This window comes from Amblyraja radiata, chromosome 19, assembly GCF_010909765.2.
Source record: "Amblyraja radiata isolate CabotCenter1 chromosome 19, sAmbRad1.1.pri, whole genome shotgun sequence".
Taxonomy (NCBI): domain Eukaryota; kingdom Metazoa; phylum Chordata; class Chondrichthyes; order Rajiformes; family Rajidae; genus Amblyraja; species Amblyraja radiata.
Genome location: NC_045974.1, coordinates 23,316,440 through 23,335,491, shown reverse-complemented (window position 1 = coordinate 23,335,491; position 19,052 = coordinate 23,316,440).

Below are 19,052 nucleotides of genomic sequence, written 5' to 3'. Positions count from 1 at the left end.
ATTGTGCAATCTGGTGCATACTGTAGTGAGTCTTTTAACGTACACTTGAATGCAATATTTATGCTTTAAATTGCATTAGCTATGAATAAGGTTAGGCTAAATTACATTCTTAATTACATTCCAAAATGGAGCCAGGCTCTGATCGACAGGTGCAGCACATGAATGATCTTAGTATATTCATGTATGGAAATCAGATTATAATCAAGTAATTGGCCCATGTTGACCAACCTGGGTCTCACTGCACACCTGGTACTACTCCTGACTTTGACACCACTTGCATACCTTCTCTCTCTGGACCCTGAGTCCAGCCTTACACCTGGCCCCCTATTCTACCCTGATCATAGCTGCTTACCTGCTGAGGTTCCCAGTGCTGAACACTCCCATTGTCACAGCATTGACTGCAAACCTAGTACTATTCCAGACCTTGACTCTGGATGCACACTTGGCCTTGCACCTAGCCCCTCTGCACTGACAATATATCTGTCCCAAACATAAAGCCCCATATCTGACCCCCTGGACTTAACCTATTACATTCAAGTCCACAGGGGCTTATCTAATGCGGTAATCTTTTATGGGGCACTTCACGGGCCAAATGTTGTATAACAAAATTGCTACATCTATTGGCTTCCTTGCCTAACATGCTAGTTACTTTGTCAAAGAAGTCATCAATTAGTTGAACACAATTTCTCACCAATAAAATTATACTCACTCAGCTGTATGTATTCTGTTACCATTTTCTTCATTTTCCTAACAAACTGTCCTGAAGTCTTTTTCATCCTCAATATTTTCAGTAACTTGCTGTCTTCCTCTCAGATGGAACTTTTCCATAAATGCAAAGTCCAACAACTATATATTTAAGCAATAATATTCTATTTAATGTGATCTTGAGAGTACATAATATTTTCTGTGGTATTCATAACACAACAATGCTAAAAATATCTTTGTTTTGATTGCACCTACCATTATTATGCATACATTATTATATTACAGTTAATATGTACCCGAGGGTAAATTTTTGTACCAATGCTCCCCATTCCCAATTACTTTTACATTGAAGTGATTGAAATCTGAGTGAAGTTTAAATGGCATCAGAAAAATAAAACCTCAAGAATGAATGAAATTAATTGCGTGGTTGGTTGGAGTCAGTATCAGCACAATTACTATATTAAACTTTGATTCTTCAGATGTCCTGGGTTCAAGCTAAAACTAAAGACGAATAATAACCTCCTAATAACACATAATAACACATTCCGCTGCAAGTATCTCTGTCACTCCTTTAAAATATGTCCTTTCTTTGAACAAGCTCTTAAACATCGCATCTGCTTCAATTTCCATCTGATTACACTCCTTGAGGATGTTCATCTTCGTGTTCAATTAATAAAACAATGAGATTGGGGACATTTCTATTCAACCTGTCACAGATTGGGTGGGGGGGGGGGGGTTAGAAATTGTTAGTGAGGTAAACAAACATAATAGTTGAGTGGCAAATGACAATAGTGTTACCTTCCCAATATTTAACTGAAGGAAATAGTGGGTTATCGGGGCTGTATGTTGTGACAGACAGCCTGACACCTTGCATGTCATTTTAACATTACACTTATCCCATCCTCCTGGATATTCCGGATTAATAAATTAAGGTTTTGTCAACTAATTACAAATCAGGCTAATTACAATAACATTAGCCAACTCCGAAACACAAAGCATTGGGATCCAGACATCACTGACAATTGGCCTCAGTTCTCCGCTCACATCAGGCAGTGCTCTCCGTCTGAACCAGGGGCTGCAGAACGTTTTTGAAAGTGGGGGGGCTGAGTGATCACTGATCACTGGCCTTGGGGTGTCTGGCGAGGGAGTGGAACAACCGAGTTGGGGGAGGGTGTGGGAGGGGGGCCACTAAATCATGTTTTAGTGCATTGAAGAAGTGTGATTTCAATGTCTTTGTTTGAAGTATTTTTAAGAGGTAACTTTTTAAGGAGTAGCTTTTTCCACACAAAGGGTGGTGGGTGTATGGAACAAGCTGCCAGAGGAGGTAGTTGAGGCAGGGACTGTCCTAACATTTGAGAAACAGTTAGACTGATACATGGATAGGACAGGTTTGGAGGGACAAGGATTAAAAGCAGATAGTGTAGCTGGGACATGTTGGCGGGTGTGGGCAAGTTGGGCCGAAGGGCCTGTTTTCGCACTGTATCACTCTATGACTACAAAATACCTCCACAATGCATGAATGCTTCAAAATCAAGTGGTCGAATATTATTGCCATATGCTCAAGCATAGAAACATAAAAAATAGGTGCAGGAATAGGCCATTCGGCCCTTCGAGCCATCATTGCCATTCAATATGATCATGGCTGTTCATCTAAAATCAGTACCTCTTTCCTGTTTTTTTCCCCATATCCCTTGATTTCGCTAGCCCCAAGAGCTAAATGTAATTCTCTGTTGAAAACATCCAGTGAATTGGCCTGCACTGCCTTCTGTGGTAGAGAATTCCACAGATTCACAACTTTCTGGGTGAAGAAAGTTTGTCCTCATCTCAGTCCTAAATGGCCTACCCTTTATTTTTGAACTGTGTGACCCCTGGTTCTGAACTTCCACAACATCAGGAACATTTTTCCTGCAGTTACAGTAAATGAAAATCTAGCAGGCAAGCAGGATGCTTTCTCCAACCACCCCCATTTGAAGGCCCCTATCTTCCACCGCTTCTACCCAGTGCTTGGTACCTACTTCCAGCAGCCACTGGTTGTCCTCCAGGATGCACCAAGCCGCAGCCTGGTCCATGCCTGTCACCAGGGCAAATTCAGCACAGAGGCTCTCACGGCAGCGGCGCAACGTTTTCGACGAATGCCCGGGAGTCTTGCTCTGAGGCTGCTCCATGGCCGGAGCTGCAGTGAGCGACTCGCCAGCCCCGTAAAACTCGCCAGCCCCGGCTCCCCATCTGCATCTGACCCCACTGCTCCATCCCTTCCTCCGCTCCAGCTTTTCAACACCCGCGGCCCATGCAGTTGCTATTGGTTTTGAAATTCTCGTGACGGCAGAGCGTGAGAAATTGTGTGATCAGCGTGAGAGCGTGAGAATTTGGCGAAAAACGTGATTCTCACGCTCAATGCATGAGAGTTAGCAGCTCTGTTGTATCTCTTAAATGAAAGCTAAAACTAAATGGTCCTATCAACTCTGCAGTGGAATATTTTGTGAGTGAGTTTTGTGAGTTGGATTTATTTACCTGCTCCCGTTAGTTATTAGTAAGAAATTCCTGGAAATGACTGTTAAGACTGTGCATTCTTACATCACATAAACATCTACAGGTGCATCTTGTCCACCAATAGTATTTAATATGCTGGGTGGGTCAATACCGGGGGATGAAATCAGATGATTTAAACTTAAACTTTGGGACGGCAGATGGCACAATGGGCTAAGTGTTCGGCTGGCAACCGGAATCTAGCCGGTTCGAATCCCGCTTGGAGTGCATACTGTCGTTGTGTCCTTGGGCAAGACACTTCACCCACCTTTGCCTGTGTGTGAATGTGTGTGAATGTGTGTGAGTGATTGGTGGTGGTCGGAGGGGCCGTAGGCGCAGATTGGCAGCCACGCTTCCGTCAGTCTGCCCCAGGGCAGCTGTGGCTACAGAAGTAGTTTACCACCACCGAGTGTGACTGAGGAGTGAATGAATAATGCGATGTAAAGCGCCTTGAGTATTAGAAAGGCGCTATATAAATCCCATCCATTATTAAAGCAGGTTGAGAAAGAGAAACACAGTGAAGTTAGGAAGGAACGACGGTGATGGGGCCCTCGATAGTCAATGGCGCGGACACAGGTCCACCACAGAATTTCCGGCACTCTTGGTTCCAGCGCCTTGACGGACCAACAGAGGCCGCGGCCTCTGAGTGGAGTCCAATGGTACTGAAATGGTCCGCCTCGAACGCCAAGGAACCAAGATACCAGCCCACAAATTCAGCCTCGGAATTCGGCCATGGGAACAGATCTGCCATCTCCGGCCAGGTCGGGGTTCCAGAGCCCCGGCCACAGGGGGCACATTTGACCCGTCGATTGGAAGTCCAGCCACAGAAGTGTATCGGCGTGGACTTGCGGGGCCGAAGGGCCTGCCTCCACTGCACCTCTAAAACTAAAACTAAATTAGGCTTTTGATTCACTCAGAGAAGGGTGAGTCTTTGAAGCCTACTGCAAGGGCTTGGATAGAGTGGATGTGGAGAGGATGTTTACACTAATGGGAGAGTGGACATCCTCTACATACACTACAGGACAAGTGGGCGCAGCCTCAGAATAAAAGGACGTGCCGTTAGAAAGGAGATGAGGAGGAATTTCTTTCGTCAGAAGGAGGTGAATCTATGGAATTCATTGCCACACAAGGCTGTGGAGGCCACGTCATAAGGTAATTTGACCGATTCTTGATTGGTAAGGGTGTCAAAGGTTACGGGGAGAAGGCAGGAGAATGGGGTTGAGAGGGAAAGATAGATTAGCCATGATCGAAAGAGGAGTCTCGACTCGCAACGTCACCTATCCATGTTCTCCATAGATGCTGCCTGACCTGTTGAGTTACTCCAGCACTTTGTGTCCTTATGAATTCCTAAATGACAATTTATAAATTTTGGGGGTTGAGGATGACTGGGGAGAAAGTGGGCAATGCTTGAACAGACTGCATCAGTACACTACAATGGGTGGCACAGTGGCGCAGCGGTAGATTTGCTGCCTCAGAACGCAAGAGACCCGGGTTCGATCCTGACTTCGGGTGCTATCTGTGCGGTGTGCACACGTTCTCCCTGTGACAGCATAGGTCTTTTCCCGGGTGCTCCAGTTTTCTCCCACTTTCTGAAGCCGTACATGTTTGTAGGTTAATTGGCTTTGGTAAAATTGTACATTGTCCGTAGTGTGTAGGGTAGTGCTAGTGTAGAGGGTGATCATCGGTTGGTGCGGACTCGGTGGGCTCCCTGTTTAAAGTCTAAAGTCTAAACTTCCAGAGCAGTTTATACTGTCTGATCAATGAATTTCGACGAGGTTAATTTTGAGCTGTTTCACTCTGGTCAGAAAAATGACAAGAGCATGCTTTACTTCAAAAATAGAATGAACACAGTGAGAGGTGCAAAGAGACCTGGGAGTACAAATAAACAAATCACTACAAGTTGGTTAATGAGACCAGAAAGAAAGCAGAACATGGATTGTAGTTTATTTCTAAAAGGATTGAAGTGAAACACAGAGAAGTTAAGCTAAACCTGTAATGAATTTTGGTCAGACCACACTTAGAGCACTGTGTACAATTATGGCCTTCATATATTATAGAGAAGTTGTGGAGGGACTGCAACATAGATTTACCAGAATAGGGAACTGCAACTCACCAGGAAATTAGGACCCAATCTATCATTTAAACGACTTCTCAATGCATAGGATTTGAGCGTTGATATCAAGGCTGGCATTTAATACCCGTTTAGACGTTAGAGATACAGCGCTGAAACAGGCCCTTTGGCCCACAGCTACTCGAGCTACATACTTATTCTACTGTTATTTGAGTCAATTTTACTAGCTGCCTCTGTGGGATTTGAACTTTAGTCATTTTAGGTGGAAACTGCCCATGTTAACCAACATGCCCCAGATACACGTCCCACCTGCCAGTGTTTGACCCATATCCCTCTAAACCTGTCCTATCCATATTCTTGTCCAAATGTTTTTATATGTTGTGATAGTATCCACATCTTTGCCTCTAAGTCAGAAATTCAGGCTTCTGGATTCTGGTAAAAATACATTGAAACATTGATGTGCGGCAGGGCTAACACACCTGGACGCGCAGGTACACAGTTCCATGAATGTGGTGACAAAGGTAGACAGGGTGGTGAAAAAGGTGTATGGCACACCTGCCCTCATTGCTCACAATACTATGTGGAAGAATTGGGATGTTGTGTACACATATACATAAAGTTGGTAAGAACACATTTGTGTTCCAGTCGCACTACTATAGGGAGGATCTCATCAAATTGAGACGGGTGGTAAAAAGGTTTATGAATATGTTACTGGGTTTGCGTTATAAAGAGAGGCTGGACAGACATTTTTCTCTGGAGCGTAAAAAGAAGATTTGCGAGGATGTTACCAGGACTCGAGGGTCTGAGCTAGGGATAGGGAGAGGTTGGGCAGGCAAGGACTTTATTCCTTGAACGCAGGAGGCTGAGGGCTGATGATATGCAGGTTCCACCTGCCCATGTCCCTTTCAACCTTTTCTATCCACATACTTGTCCAAATGCCTTTTAAATGCTGTTATAGCATCTGCCTCAACTACCTCCTCTGGCAGCTCGTTCCATATACCCACCACGCATTGTGTGGAGAAATTGCCCCTCAGGTTCCTATTCAATCTTACACCTCACCTTAAACTTATGTCCGTCCTCTGGTTCTTGTTTCTCACACTCCAGGTTAAAGACTCATTCACTGCATTCACCTTATCTATTCATGGTTTTATACACCTCTATAAGATCACCCCTCATTCTCCTGCGCTCCAAGGAATAGAGTCCTAGCCTGCCCAACTGCTTTATGTAGCTCTGGCTCTCAAACCCTGGCAACAGCTTAGTGATCGATGGGAAGAAACTGTTCTTGTAGCTGTTGATCACAATTCAGCTTCTTACCGAAGGATGAGAACGTCAGGAACCAGAACGCAGCTGGCAAAAATGACGGCAGTACTTCTGACTAAGAGGTGACTCACTAACGTTGTGTAAACAGTGAATTCACTATGATATTCTGGATTCTGAGTCAAAAGGATGTGGTTTCAACTCTAATTCCATCAATTTGAGCACGCCATCTATGCTGAAATTCATAACTCATCTGCCATCAGGCAACTGAACCAATCGACCAACAACTAGAGAGTGGTCCTGAGCTACTATCTACCTCATTGGAGACCCTCAAACTATCTTTTATCAGACTTTATGTTGCACTGGGGTTAAGGAAAGAGCGTTCACGTTGCGGCCCTGTTTGCACCAATCTTTCCACCACTACGCACAAGAAGCGCAAGACGCCATTGTATCCAGATGCAGAGGAGCGTGCTCAGCTCTGTCTGAACGATTTCTAATCTTGTGATGTGGACTCGTTAAGAAGATCTTGCACCAAATGTTACACCCTTTATCCTGTATCTGTGTACTGTGGAGGGCTTGCTGATAATGATGTATAATCTTTCCACGCACACGACAAAAAGCTTTTCACTGTACCTCGGCACACGTGACAATACACAAAGCTAAACAATAACACTGAGGGAAAGCTGAATGAGTAGATGTGGTGCCTAGACATTAAACATAAACAGAGACCTCATCCACTTTCTGATTAAAGGTCCCACGGTACTATGTTGAAGATGAGTAGGGGACTTCCTGTTGCTCTCCTGTCCACCACTTGAATTGAATTGAATTGAATGCCTTTATTGTCATTCAGACCTTACGGTCTGAACGAAATTTCGTGCCTGCAGTCATACATACAATCATACAATAATAACAACAATAAACACAAATTAACACCACCACAGTGTATCCTCCAAGCACCTCCTCACTGTGGTGGAGGCAAAAATCTCAGGTCATAGCCGCCAGAACGCTGTCCCAGCCACCGGAGCACCGTTCCAGCCCCGAGCCGGATCGCCCTCACGTGAGTGCCGTTCCTCCCTCGAGCTGGGCCACTCCGACGGGAGCGCAATTCCTCCCTCGGGCTGGGCCACTCCGACGGGAGTTCCGTTCCTCCCTCGGGCTGGGCCACTCCGACGGGAGCGCCGTTCCACCTCGGGCTGGGCCACTCCAACGGGAGCGCCGTTCCACCCTCGGGCTGGGCCACTCCGACGGGAGTGCCGTTCGACATTGCAGTCGACATTGCTAAAACTGTGTACAGTGTTGTCAGTTTAGAGATATAGCATGGAAAAAGTCCTTCGGACCAATGAGTTTGTGCTGACTAGCGATAACCCATATACTAGTTCAGTCCTAAACCTTAGGGGCAATTTACAGAAGCCAATTAACCTGCAAGCCCGCACGTCTTTCGAATTTAGGAGGAAACCGGAGCACCCAGAGAAAACCCACATGACCACAGGGAGAACGTACAAACTCCACACAGACAGAGCCCATTGTCAGGATCAAACCCGGGCTTCTGGCAATGTAAGGCAGCAACTCTACCACTGTACCACCGTGATGGTGCTGTCGAAGGCATTGCTGAGTTGCAGCAGTGCATGCCGCTGATGGTACAAACTGCTGCAACTGTGCATTGGTGGTGGAATGAGTGAATGACTGTGGAAGGACTGAATATGAAGCTGGCTCCTACATCCTGTATGAAACCGAACCTCTTTTGTTTTGTTGAATGCCTTCTCCTGGTCCTTTTGTTTTCAAAGTATTTTTCTCACGCAAAGGGCTGTGGGTGTATGGAATATGTTGTTGGAGGAAGAAGTTGAGGTAGGGACTATCACAATGTCTGAGAAGCAATTAAATAGGTACATGGATAGTTCAGGTTTAGTGGTATATGGGTGGGCCAAACGCAGGTAGGTGCGTCTAGTGTAGATGGGACATGTTGGTCAGTATGGGCAAGTTGGGCTGAAGGGCCTGCTTCCACTCTGTGTGACTATAACTATGACTCGATAAAGTAAGCTTTAGCTGACAATGAGAAGCCACTGGGAATGTTTTATGGTGCAGGGCGAAATACATTTATAATAGTTCCTTTTCATCAGAATCAAACAGCTGCTAGAGTATGAATTCATTTCTTTTACAAACAACTCCTTGGAGTTTTGGATTTAAAAAACAGACATCTGGATTAACTATATTGGGACGCTTTGTTTTAAAAAACAACATTTGGGGATTGTCAGTCAGAATATTTTCCAACATGACCTCAGTAGACAATGGGAGACAGGGAGATTCTGAAAACTCTGCCGAGTGACTTTCGCAGACTTAGTGTTAATCTTCAGCTTGGGCTAATGAGAGCATTTTCCATTTATGTTACCTAAGACGTTACTCTTTCCATTCCCTCATTCCTCGTCAAGTTCTCCTACAAAATGTTGCCATTTCATGTTGCCATGGTCCTGGTACTTTTCCACTTAAAATATTATCCTTCTGAAAGTGTACGTCTGCACTTAAATGCCGACTTACACGATAGGTCCCTGTGTGCCTTCTCTAGAGGCCAACTGCGCCAAGTTACTGTGAAATGCTGACCCTGACTTCAAGTCATATTTGCTTGCAGGGCCTTATGTGGGCAATGTTGTCAAGTCACTGACTAGAGGGCTTGAGTCAGATTTCGAGGGACTGAGCTACAGGGAGAGGTTGGTCCAGCTACGACTTTATTCCTTGGAGAACAGGAGGCTGAGTGGTGATCTTTAAACTTTAGACTTGAGAGATACAGCTGGGAAACGGGCCCTTCGGCCCACCGAGTCTGCACCGACCAGCGATCACCACTTACACTATCCTACACACACTATAGACAATTTTACATTCTGCCAGAGGAGGTGGTTCAGGCAAGGTATTATGGCAATGTTTAAGAAACATTAGACATACATGGATAGGATAGGTTTAGAGGGATATGGCCCAAACGCAAGCAAGTCCTGTTTCCGTGCTGTATGACTCTATGATCCTGCGACTCTATGACTCCATGACAATGGGCCAGAACAATCCCCACTACAAAGCAGCTGTTGCTTTCACTGATGGCTCTGGCACACCCCAACTCAGACAGATGTTGAACTGGTCAAAAACTGTTGATAATGTAGGTGACCCTCACAATCAGACACTGACAAACCTGCTGACAACAACAGAAACTATTAAAAAATATCAAAACTTTTGAAAGAATAAAAGCCCTTTAAACATCACACATTTTTAAACAATTCAAATCATCTAACAAACGAAATTATTTCAGAAAATAGAAATGATTTCATAGTTAAGTTGTTCTTTCAAGGTTGTTCAGCAACAGGGCGGGATGGTGGCGCAGCAGGTAGACCCGCGGTCTCACAGCGCCAGAAATCCGAGTTCGATCCTGACTACAGGTGCTGTCTGTACAGAGCTAGTATGTTCGCCCTGTGACTGCGTGGGTTTTCTATGGGGGCTCTGGTTTCTCCCCATATCTCAAAGACATTTGGATTTGTATATAGACAAAAATGCTGGAGAAACTCAGCGGGTGCAGCAGCATCTATGGAGCGAAGGAAATAGGCAACGTTTCGGGCCGAAACCCTTCCTCAGACTGAGGGTTTGTAGGGTTCACTGGCCCTCTGTAAATTGCCCCTCATGCGTAGGGAGTGGACGCAACAGTGGGATAACATGGAACTAGCGTGAATGGTTGATCGATGGCCAGTGTGGACTCAGTGGGCCGAAGGGTCTGTGAACATCTAAACTGCAGAGGTGGACTGAGAGAAGAGGAAGGGCCAGTGGAGAGGAGAGGAGGGGAGGGAGCAGAGGTGAGGAGAGGGGAGGGAACAGAGGTGAGATTTTGGGATAGGGTAGAATGCAAAAGGCGATGACACACTTCCTCTCGGGTTTGGTGGGTTCTGAGGCGACTAATAAAGGATGTGGAATCTTTTCTAGGAATTCTTCCACAAATGGAGCAAGTAGAATCATAGAGTCACACAGCACAGAAACATTCCCTTCAGCCCAACTTGCCCACAACGACCAAGATGCCCCATCTACAACTTGTCCTACCTGCCTACCTTTGGCCCATATCCCTCGAAACCTTTCCTATCTGCGGGTCTGTCCAAATGGCTTTTAAGTGGTTTTACAATACCTGCCTCAACTACCTCCACCGGCAGCTTGTTCCTTACACCCACCACCCTTTGTGTGAAAAAGTGTCCCTTCAACTTCCTATTAAATCTTTCTCCTCTCATCCTAAACTTTATTTTTGTATATTAACATATATTATTTATTTATTGTTAATTTTTAAGTAGTTTAGAGATACAGCAACAAAAAGCTTTTCCCTGGGTCCACGCTGACCCACGAGGGACAATTTTTACATTTACCAAGCTAATTAACCCCTGCACGTCTTTGGAGTGTGGGAGGAAACCGAAGATCTCGGAGAAAAGCCACGCAGGTCACGGGGACAACGTACAAACTCCTTACAGACAGCACCCATAGTCGGGATCGAACCTGGGTCTCCAGCGCTGCATTCGCTGTAAGGCTGCAACTCCACCGCTGCGCAAGTTTAGTTTAGTTTATCATCTTAAACCTATGTTCTCTGGTGTAGAAAGGAACTGCAGATGCTGGATAAGGGAGAACCAGTGGATGTGTTATATCTGGACTTTCAGAAGGTTTTCGACAAGGTCCCACATAAGAGATTGGTATGCAAACTTAAAGCACACGGTATTGGGGGTTCAGTATTGATGTGGATAGAGAACTGACTGGCAGACAGGAAGCAGAGAGTAGGAGTAAACGGGTCCTTTTCAGAATGGCAGGCAGTGACTAGTGGGGTACCGCAAGGCTCAGTGCTGGGACCCCAGCTATTTACAATATATATTAATGATTTGGATGAGGGAATTGAATGCAACATGTCCAAGTTTGCGGATGACACGAAGCTGGGGGGCAGTGTTAGCTGTGAGGAGGATGCTAGGAGGCTGCAAGGTGACTTGGATAGGTTGGGTGAGTGGGCAAATGCATGGCAGATGCAGTATAATGTGGATAAATGTGAGGTTATCCACTTTGGTGGCAAAAACAGGAAAGTAGACTATTATCTGAATGGTGGCCGATTACCAAAAGGGGAGATGCAACGAGACCTGGGTGTCATGGTACACCAGTCATTGAAAGTAGGAATGCAGGTGCAGCAGGCAGTGAAGAAAGCAAATGGTATGTTAGCATTCATAGCAAAAGGATTTGAGTATAAGAGCTGGGAGGTTCTACTGCAGTTGTACAGGGTCTTGGTGAGACCACACCAGGAGTATTGCGTACAGTCTTAGTCTCCTAATCTGAGGAAAGACATTCTTGCCATAGAGGGAGTACAGAGAAGGTTCACCAGACTGATTCCTGGGATGGCAGGACTTTCATATGAAGAAAGACTGGATAGACTCGGCTTGTACACGCTAGAATTTAGAAGATTGAGGGGGGATCTTATAGAAACGTACAAAATTCTTAAGGGGTTGGACAGGCTAGATGCAGGAAGATTATTCCCGATGTTGGGGAAGTCCAGAACTAGGGGTCACAGTTTAAGGATAAGAGGGAAGTCTTTTAGGACCGAGATGATAAAATCATTTTTTACACAGAGAGTGGTGAATCTGTGGAATTCTCTTCCACAGAATAGTTGAGGCCAGTTCATTGGCTATATTTAAGAGGGAGTGGCCCTTGTGGCTAAAGGGATCAGGGGGTATGGAGAGAAGTCACGGATGGGATACAGAGTTGGATGATCAGCCATGATCATATCGAATGGCGGTGCAGGCTCGACGGGCCAAATGGCCTACTCCTGCACTTATTTTCTATGTTTCTATGTTTCTATATTGAAGTGCTGGAGTAACTCAGCGCGTCAGGCAGCTTCTCTGGAGAAAATGGATGTGAGACATTTTGGTTTGGGACCCTACTTCAGACTATAAGTATAGGGGAGGAAACTGGAGTTAAGAAGAGGCCAGAACAAAGCTGGGCCAGCAACAGATGGCCAAGGAAGGGTGGAACCCATCGTGGCCCATTGTTGGGTGGGGAAGAGGTTCCCTCCCCAGCTATCCCTTCGTTATCACCTCTTCACCAGGTGTATGTGCACTACGATGCTGAGAACTATATTTTGCACTGTCTCTTCTCCCGTGCTCTACACAGGGCAGCACGGTGGCGCAGCGGTGGAGTTGCTGCTTTACAACACCATAGGCCCGGGTGCAATCCTGACTACGGGTGCTGTCTGTACGGAGTTTGCACTTCTTCCTGTGACCGAGTGGGTTTTCTCTGGGAGCTCCAGCTTTCTCCCACACTCCAAACATATGCAGGTTTGGAGGATAAATGGCTTTGGTAAGATTGTAAACCTTCACTAGTGTGTTGGATATTGTTAGTGTAAAATGATCACTGGTCGGCGCGTACTTGGTGGGCTGATGGGCCTGTTTCCGAGCTGTATCTCTAAAGTCCGAAGATATTACCTGCCCCACTGAGTTCCTCCAACACAACTGCTCAATTGATTCCAGCATCTGCAGTCTCTTGCGTTTCCATTCTAACGTAGGCGCCATCTTCTCAAGGGCAATTAGGGACAGCTAATAAAGTGCTGGCTTTATCATTGAGAACCGCCCTGCACAAGTTGGCATCAATATAAAGGGAACAATCTTCTGTTAAGATGCCAGTTGAAATATTGAAATGATCATTAGTGTGCCAAGTACCAGTGAGTGTTTGATCCAAGATACTACAAACCAGCAAAAGAAATAATTGCCTGACTAACAAATCCCAGCTGGAGTCACTTCAGCCCCCAGTATTATTGAGATGATTCTGAGTGAAAGAAATTGACTCCGCAATATTGGCGCCCAAGCCAGGGAACTCTTTGCGTGCTGGTCACAAGACGTGGATCTGCAATCACGCAATACAATCATGAGTTCTAGGAGCAGAATTAGGCCATTCGGCCCATCAAGTCTACTCCGCCATTCAATCAGGGCTGACCTCTCAATTCTCCTGCCTTCTCCCCATAACCCCTAACACCCTTACTAATCAGGAATCTGCCCATTTCCGCCTTAAAAATATCCATTGACGGCCTCCACGGCAGTCTGTGACAATGAATTTCACAGATTCATCACCCTCTGACTAAAGAAATTCCTCCTCATCTTTCTAAAGGCACGTCCTTTTATTCTGGGATTGTGTCCTCTGGTCCTAGACTCTCCCACTAGTGAAAACATTCTCTCCATGTCCACTCTATCCTGGCCTCCATTCTTTTAAATGTCTACTCTAACAGCAGCATTTCTCGCATTAATTATATTTATCATGTGTCTGTACACTGACTGGTTAGCACGCAACGCATGCTTTTCACTGTATCTTGGTAACATGACAATAAACTAAACTCAAACTCAAGTTTATTGTCCAGATGGAACTTAATACAATAGGTCTGTTGGCACACGTTAGACAGTCAGTGCCACATTGGCCCTGATTTCAGCTTGCTCTTTAATGGAGAAAAGCCTTTTCTGGTTAAGTATTCAAATCACTTGGCTAAATGACAGGGGAATTGTATTGTGGCCTTAAATGCAATTTCATGTTTCAAAGATTTGATATAAAGACATTTACTGTAAATTATTGGATCCAGAAAGGGAATTATTTCAGCTGTGCAGTTTAATTTAGTTTAGAGATAAAGCATGAAAACAGGCCCTTCAGCCCACCGAGTCCATGGCAACCAGTGATCACCCGTTCATTAGTTCTATCCAACACACAGGGGAAATTTACAGAATACAATTAACCTACAAACCTGCACATCTTTGGAAGGTAGGAGGAAACCTGAGCACCCAGAGAAATCCCAAGTGGTCACAGGGAGAATGTACAAACTCCGTACAGACAGCACCCATGTCAGGATCAAACCCGGTTCTCTGGTGCTGGAAGACAGTAGCTCTACCACTGCACCACTGTGCTGCCCTTATCTATGGTATCCTCACTATCCACACATGCCTTACACACTGGCAAGACTGGCAAGTCTGCAGAGAATGGTTCAACTTCATCTACATCACTAAATCACCTACTGGCAGAAACCAGCCTGCAGCAATACACACAGAACCTCTGCCTTGTACATCATTTCAGTCGTTTAAGGCCATCTTACCACAATTTCTATTGTACGTTCCCTTAACTAACAATTACAGCAAAGACAAGAGACAAGGAAGGATTACATTCACCGCAACATTCTGTTTTACAGCAGACTTTATACCCATTGCAAATGTTTACTAATTGAACATTCCTGTCTTCCATTGACTTTCTCAGAGAAAACCCACGCGGCCACGGGGAGAACGTACAAACTATGTACAGACAGCACCCTTAGTCAGGATCGAACCTGGGTTACCGGCGCTGTGAAGCAGCAACTTTACCGCGGTGACATTTGGCACCCAGAATCTTTCCTATCACAAAAATAAATGGGAGCATTGCTCTGGGCCCTTGACACCTGAGAATAGACCAGGAAAAATTGGGCAGCACGGTGGCGCAGCGGTAGAGTTGCTGCTTTACAGCACTTGCAGCGCCGGAGACCCAAGTTCCATCCCGACTACGGGTGCTGTCTTATACGCTGAGTTTATACGCTCTTCCCGTGACTGCAAGGGTTTTCTCCAAGGTCTTCTGTTCCCTCCCACACTCCAAAGACGTACAGGTTTGTAGGTTAATTGGCTTGGTATAATTGTAAATTGTCGCTAGTGTGTGCGGGTAAGATATCAGACTCAGTGGGCCAAAGGGCCCGTTTCGGCACTGAATCTCTAAACTAAACTAAATTGAAAACTCCCCCAGCTGTTTCCTGGGTCCAAACATGCCATCTTCTCACCAGCTTCCACCCAAGTGAATGCACCTTGCCTTCCACAGACATTCTCCTGTTGTTAAAGTTCCTGCTAAAGCCACAGCTGTAAAATGTGATCAAAAGACGCGTGTTTCCATAACTCACCCCCATCCCCGTCCTCCCCCTCTGATGAAACAGGGCGGACCACGTGAAGGTTGCAATCTTCCACCCCAGCAGTAGTTTTCAGAACCAAGGATAACCGACCGATCTTCCTGTTCATCGTGGTATGTGTCTGTATCACCTTGGCTTTGCACCATGTGAATTTCACTCAGTGCTACCCCCGCTTACCCTGTCCCCCGCCTGCATAATGGCCTGGTGAAGGAAGCGATGTGTTGATGTGTGTGTGTGTGTGTTCCACTCTGACAGTCGCCGTTCCAGTTTCAGGTTTTTCAGGTGACTGCCGGCAACTTGACAGTCACCGACAGTCACCTGAAAAATCGCCTAAGTGGGACAGGCCCATTAGTAAGCATCCAAAACTCAAAGTGTCTGAATTGGACTATTTCCTCCACCCTGTAGTAAGTTGAACAACTTTCCCTGTTCAAACCTTCTTCCTTCCTTGCTGTGTCTTGGGCTTTTAAGGTTTACAATCTTTACCTCAATGAAACATATGATCTCACGTTTGTCCCACCTCTCAAAGTAGCTTCCATCTGTTAACACATGTTCATCCACGTGTCTTTCATTAAGGACATAAGGTACTGGTGTAACTCAGTGGGTCAGGCAGCATCTCTGGAGAACATGGATAGGTGATGTTTCAAGTCAGGACTCTTCTTCATACTTTCGGATCCTGCCCCAAAACATCACCTCTCCATGTTCTCCAGAGATGCTGCTGAGTTACTCCAGCTGAGTTAGCTTTGAGATCCAAAGCAATGTAGTTACACAGGAAGCCAAGATCCAGCTGCACTGACAAACATCTGCTTTGCAGTGTCCCAGAAGAGAAGATCTATGTCAATAAACAAGGTTCAGGTTGGAAAGCTGAACAAGGCTCTGTCAAATCCTTAATGAGACAGCACGATAGTGCAGCGGTCGAGTTGCTGCCTTACAGCGGTCGAGTTGACCTGGGTTCGAACCTGACTACGGGTGCTGTCTGTACGGAGTTTGCACGTTCTCCCTGTGACCACGTGGGTTTTCTCCGAGAGCTTCAGTTTCCTTCCACATTCCAAAGACGTACAGGTTTGTAGTTTAATTGGCGCCTGCAAATTGTCCCTAGTGTGGAGGATAGTACAACAGTGACGTCGCGGACTCGGTGGGCAGAAGGGCCTGTTTCCACACTGTATCTCTAAACTAAACTAAATTGAATTAAAACGCTTTTGGATGGGCATGTAGATATGCAGGGAATGGAGGAATGTGGGATTTGTGCAGGTGGATTAATGATGGTCTTGGCATCATGTTTGGCTCAGACATCAAGAGCCGAAGGGCCTGTTCTTGTGCTGTACTGTTCTATGGTGTAGATAAAATGGAGTAAGGCCAAAGCAATCCAATGATCTGAAATACAATTCGACCAAATTCAAGTAAGCAAATAAATCCCCACTGGAAACATGAAGGATTGGTGTAAAGACCCATAGTGTTCATTGATTCCTGCTCTCGATGTCCTGTTCACCAGCCAATATTCTATCCATGCCAATAAGTGTTCTCGAACATGACAAGCTTTTGTCCTTTACAACAATCTCTGATGTGGCACCTTATCAAAGCTAGTGAGTGCAGGAAAGATTCACAGGGATGTCGCCAGGACTGGCGTGCTTGAGTTATGAGGAGAGACTGGATGGGCTGAGACTATTTTCCCTGGAGCATGGGAGGTCCAGGAGACAGCTAAATCTAACTCTCTCTTGAATACATCCAGTGAATTGGCCTCCACTGCCTTCTGTGGCAGAGAATTCCACATATACACAACTCTCCGGGTGAAAAAAAAAATCCTCATCTCAGTCCTAAATGGCCTTCCCCTTATTCTTAACATGTGACCCTTGGTTCTGGACTCCTCCAACACCGGGAACATTTTTCCTGCATCTAGCCTGTCCAATTCTTTAGGAATTTTATATGTTTCTGTCCTTCCTCAAATTACGAGACCAAAATTGCACACAATAGTCCAAGTGCGGTCTCACCAGGGCCCTGTACAACTGCAGTAGGACCTCCTTGCTCCTAAACTCAAATCCTCTAACATGACATTAGTTTTCTTCACTGCATGCTTACTTTCAGTGACTGATGTACAAGCACACCCAGGCAGGCATGGAATTCACTATCAAAACATGGAGGGGACCGGGGGACAGGGGGGACACAATTCCTTGCTGGCCACGTGCGCATGCGCACATTCACACACACACACACACACTTACACACACACACACACACACACACACTTACACACACACACACACACACACACACACTTACACACACACAAAGTCAAAAAGTGGAGGCATGGAATGCAGCAGTGACGACACCCAAGCTTCAGGAACTTCATTGATCATGTTATAACGAGTATTGGTTCTGGCTTCACTAAGGAAGACACAAACAATCTCCCAGAAATAACAGGGGACCGAGGATCTAGTGGGAGGGAGGAACTGAAGGGAATCCACATTAGTCAGGAAATGGTGTTAGGTAAACTGTTGGGATTGAAGGCAGATAAATCCCCAGGGCCTGATGGTCTGCATCCCAGAGTACTCACGGAGGTGGCCCTGGAAATCGTGGATGCATTGGTGATCATTTTCCAATGTTCTCTCGACTCTGGATCAGTTCCTGTGGACTGGAGGGTAGCCAATGTAACTTCACTTTTTAAAGAAAGGAAGGAGAGAGAAAACGGGGAATTATAGACCAGTTAGCCTGACATCGGTAGTGGGGAAGATGCTGGGGTGGGTTATTAAAGATGTTATAGCAGCGCATTTGGAAAGCAGTGATAAGATTGGTTCAAGTCAGCATGGTTCTATGAAGGAGAAATCATGCTCGACTAATCTTCTGGAATTTTTTTGAGGATGTTACAAGTAGAATGGATAAGGGAGAGCCAGTGGATGTGGTATATCTGGACTTTAAACCTTTGACAAGGTCTCACACAAGAAATTAGTGTGCAAAATTAGAGCACAAGGTATTTTTATTTTATTTTTTATTTTTATGAAACTACTTTTATTCAAAAAATAAAATAAACATAGAGTATTAACACAATCAAAGACTGCCTATGTTGACAGTTTACAAACAAACGATCATCAAATTAATATAACGTCAACTTTATCAACAAAACACTCGACCTCCAACGGCAACCAGCATTCACGGAAGGCCTCCAAAGTCCCCATGGACACCGCGTGTTCCCTCTCCAGGGACAGGCGAGCACGGACGTAGACCCGGAAAAAGCTCAAGCAATTTAAAAAACACTTAAACAAAATTATCAAATTAAAATATTAACATTTTTATCTATAATATATTCAACCTCCTGTGGTGACCAGCGTTCACAGAAGGCCTCCACAGTCCCCATGGACACCGCGTGTTCCTTTTCTAGGGACACGCGAGCTCGGACGTAACCCCGGAAAAGGGCCAGGCCCAGGAGCAGACCGACAGGGAGACCCCCTCCTCCCTCCCATCCATCCCCCCTCTGTACCGGGTGCCCATAAATTAATAGCGTTGGACTAAAATGTAGCCAAAACTTGAGGAGCAGCCCTTTCAGATACTCGAACAGTGGCTGCA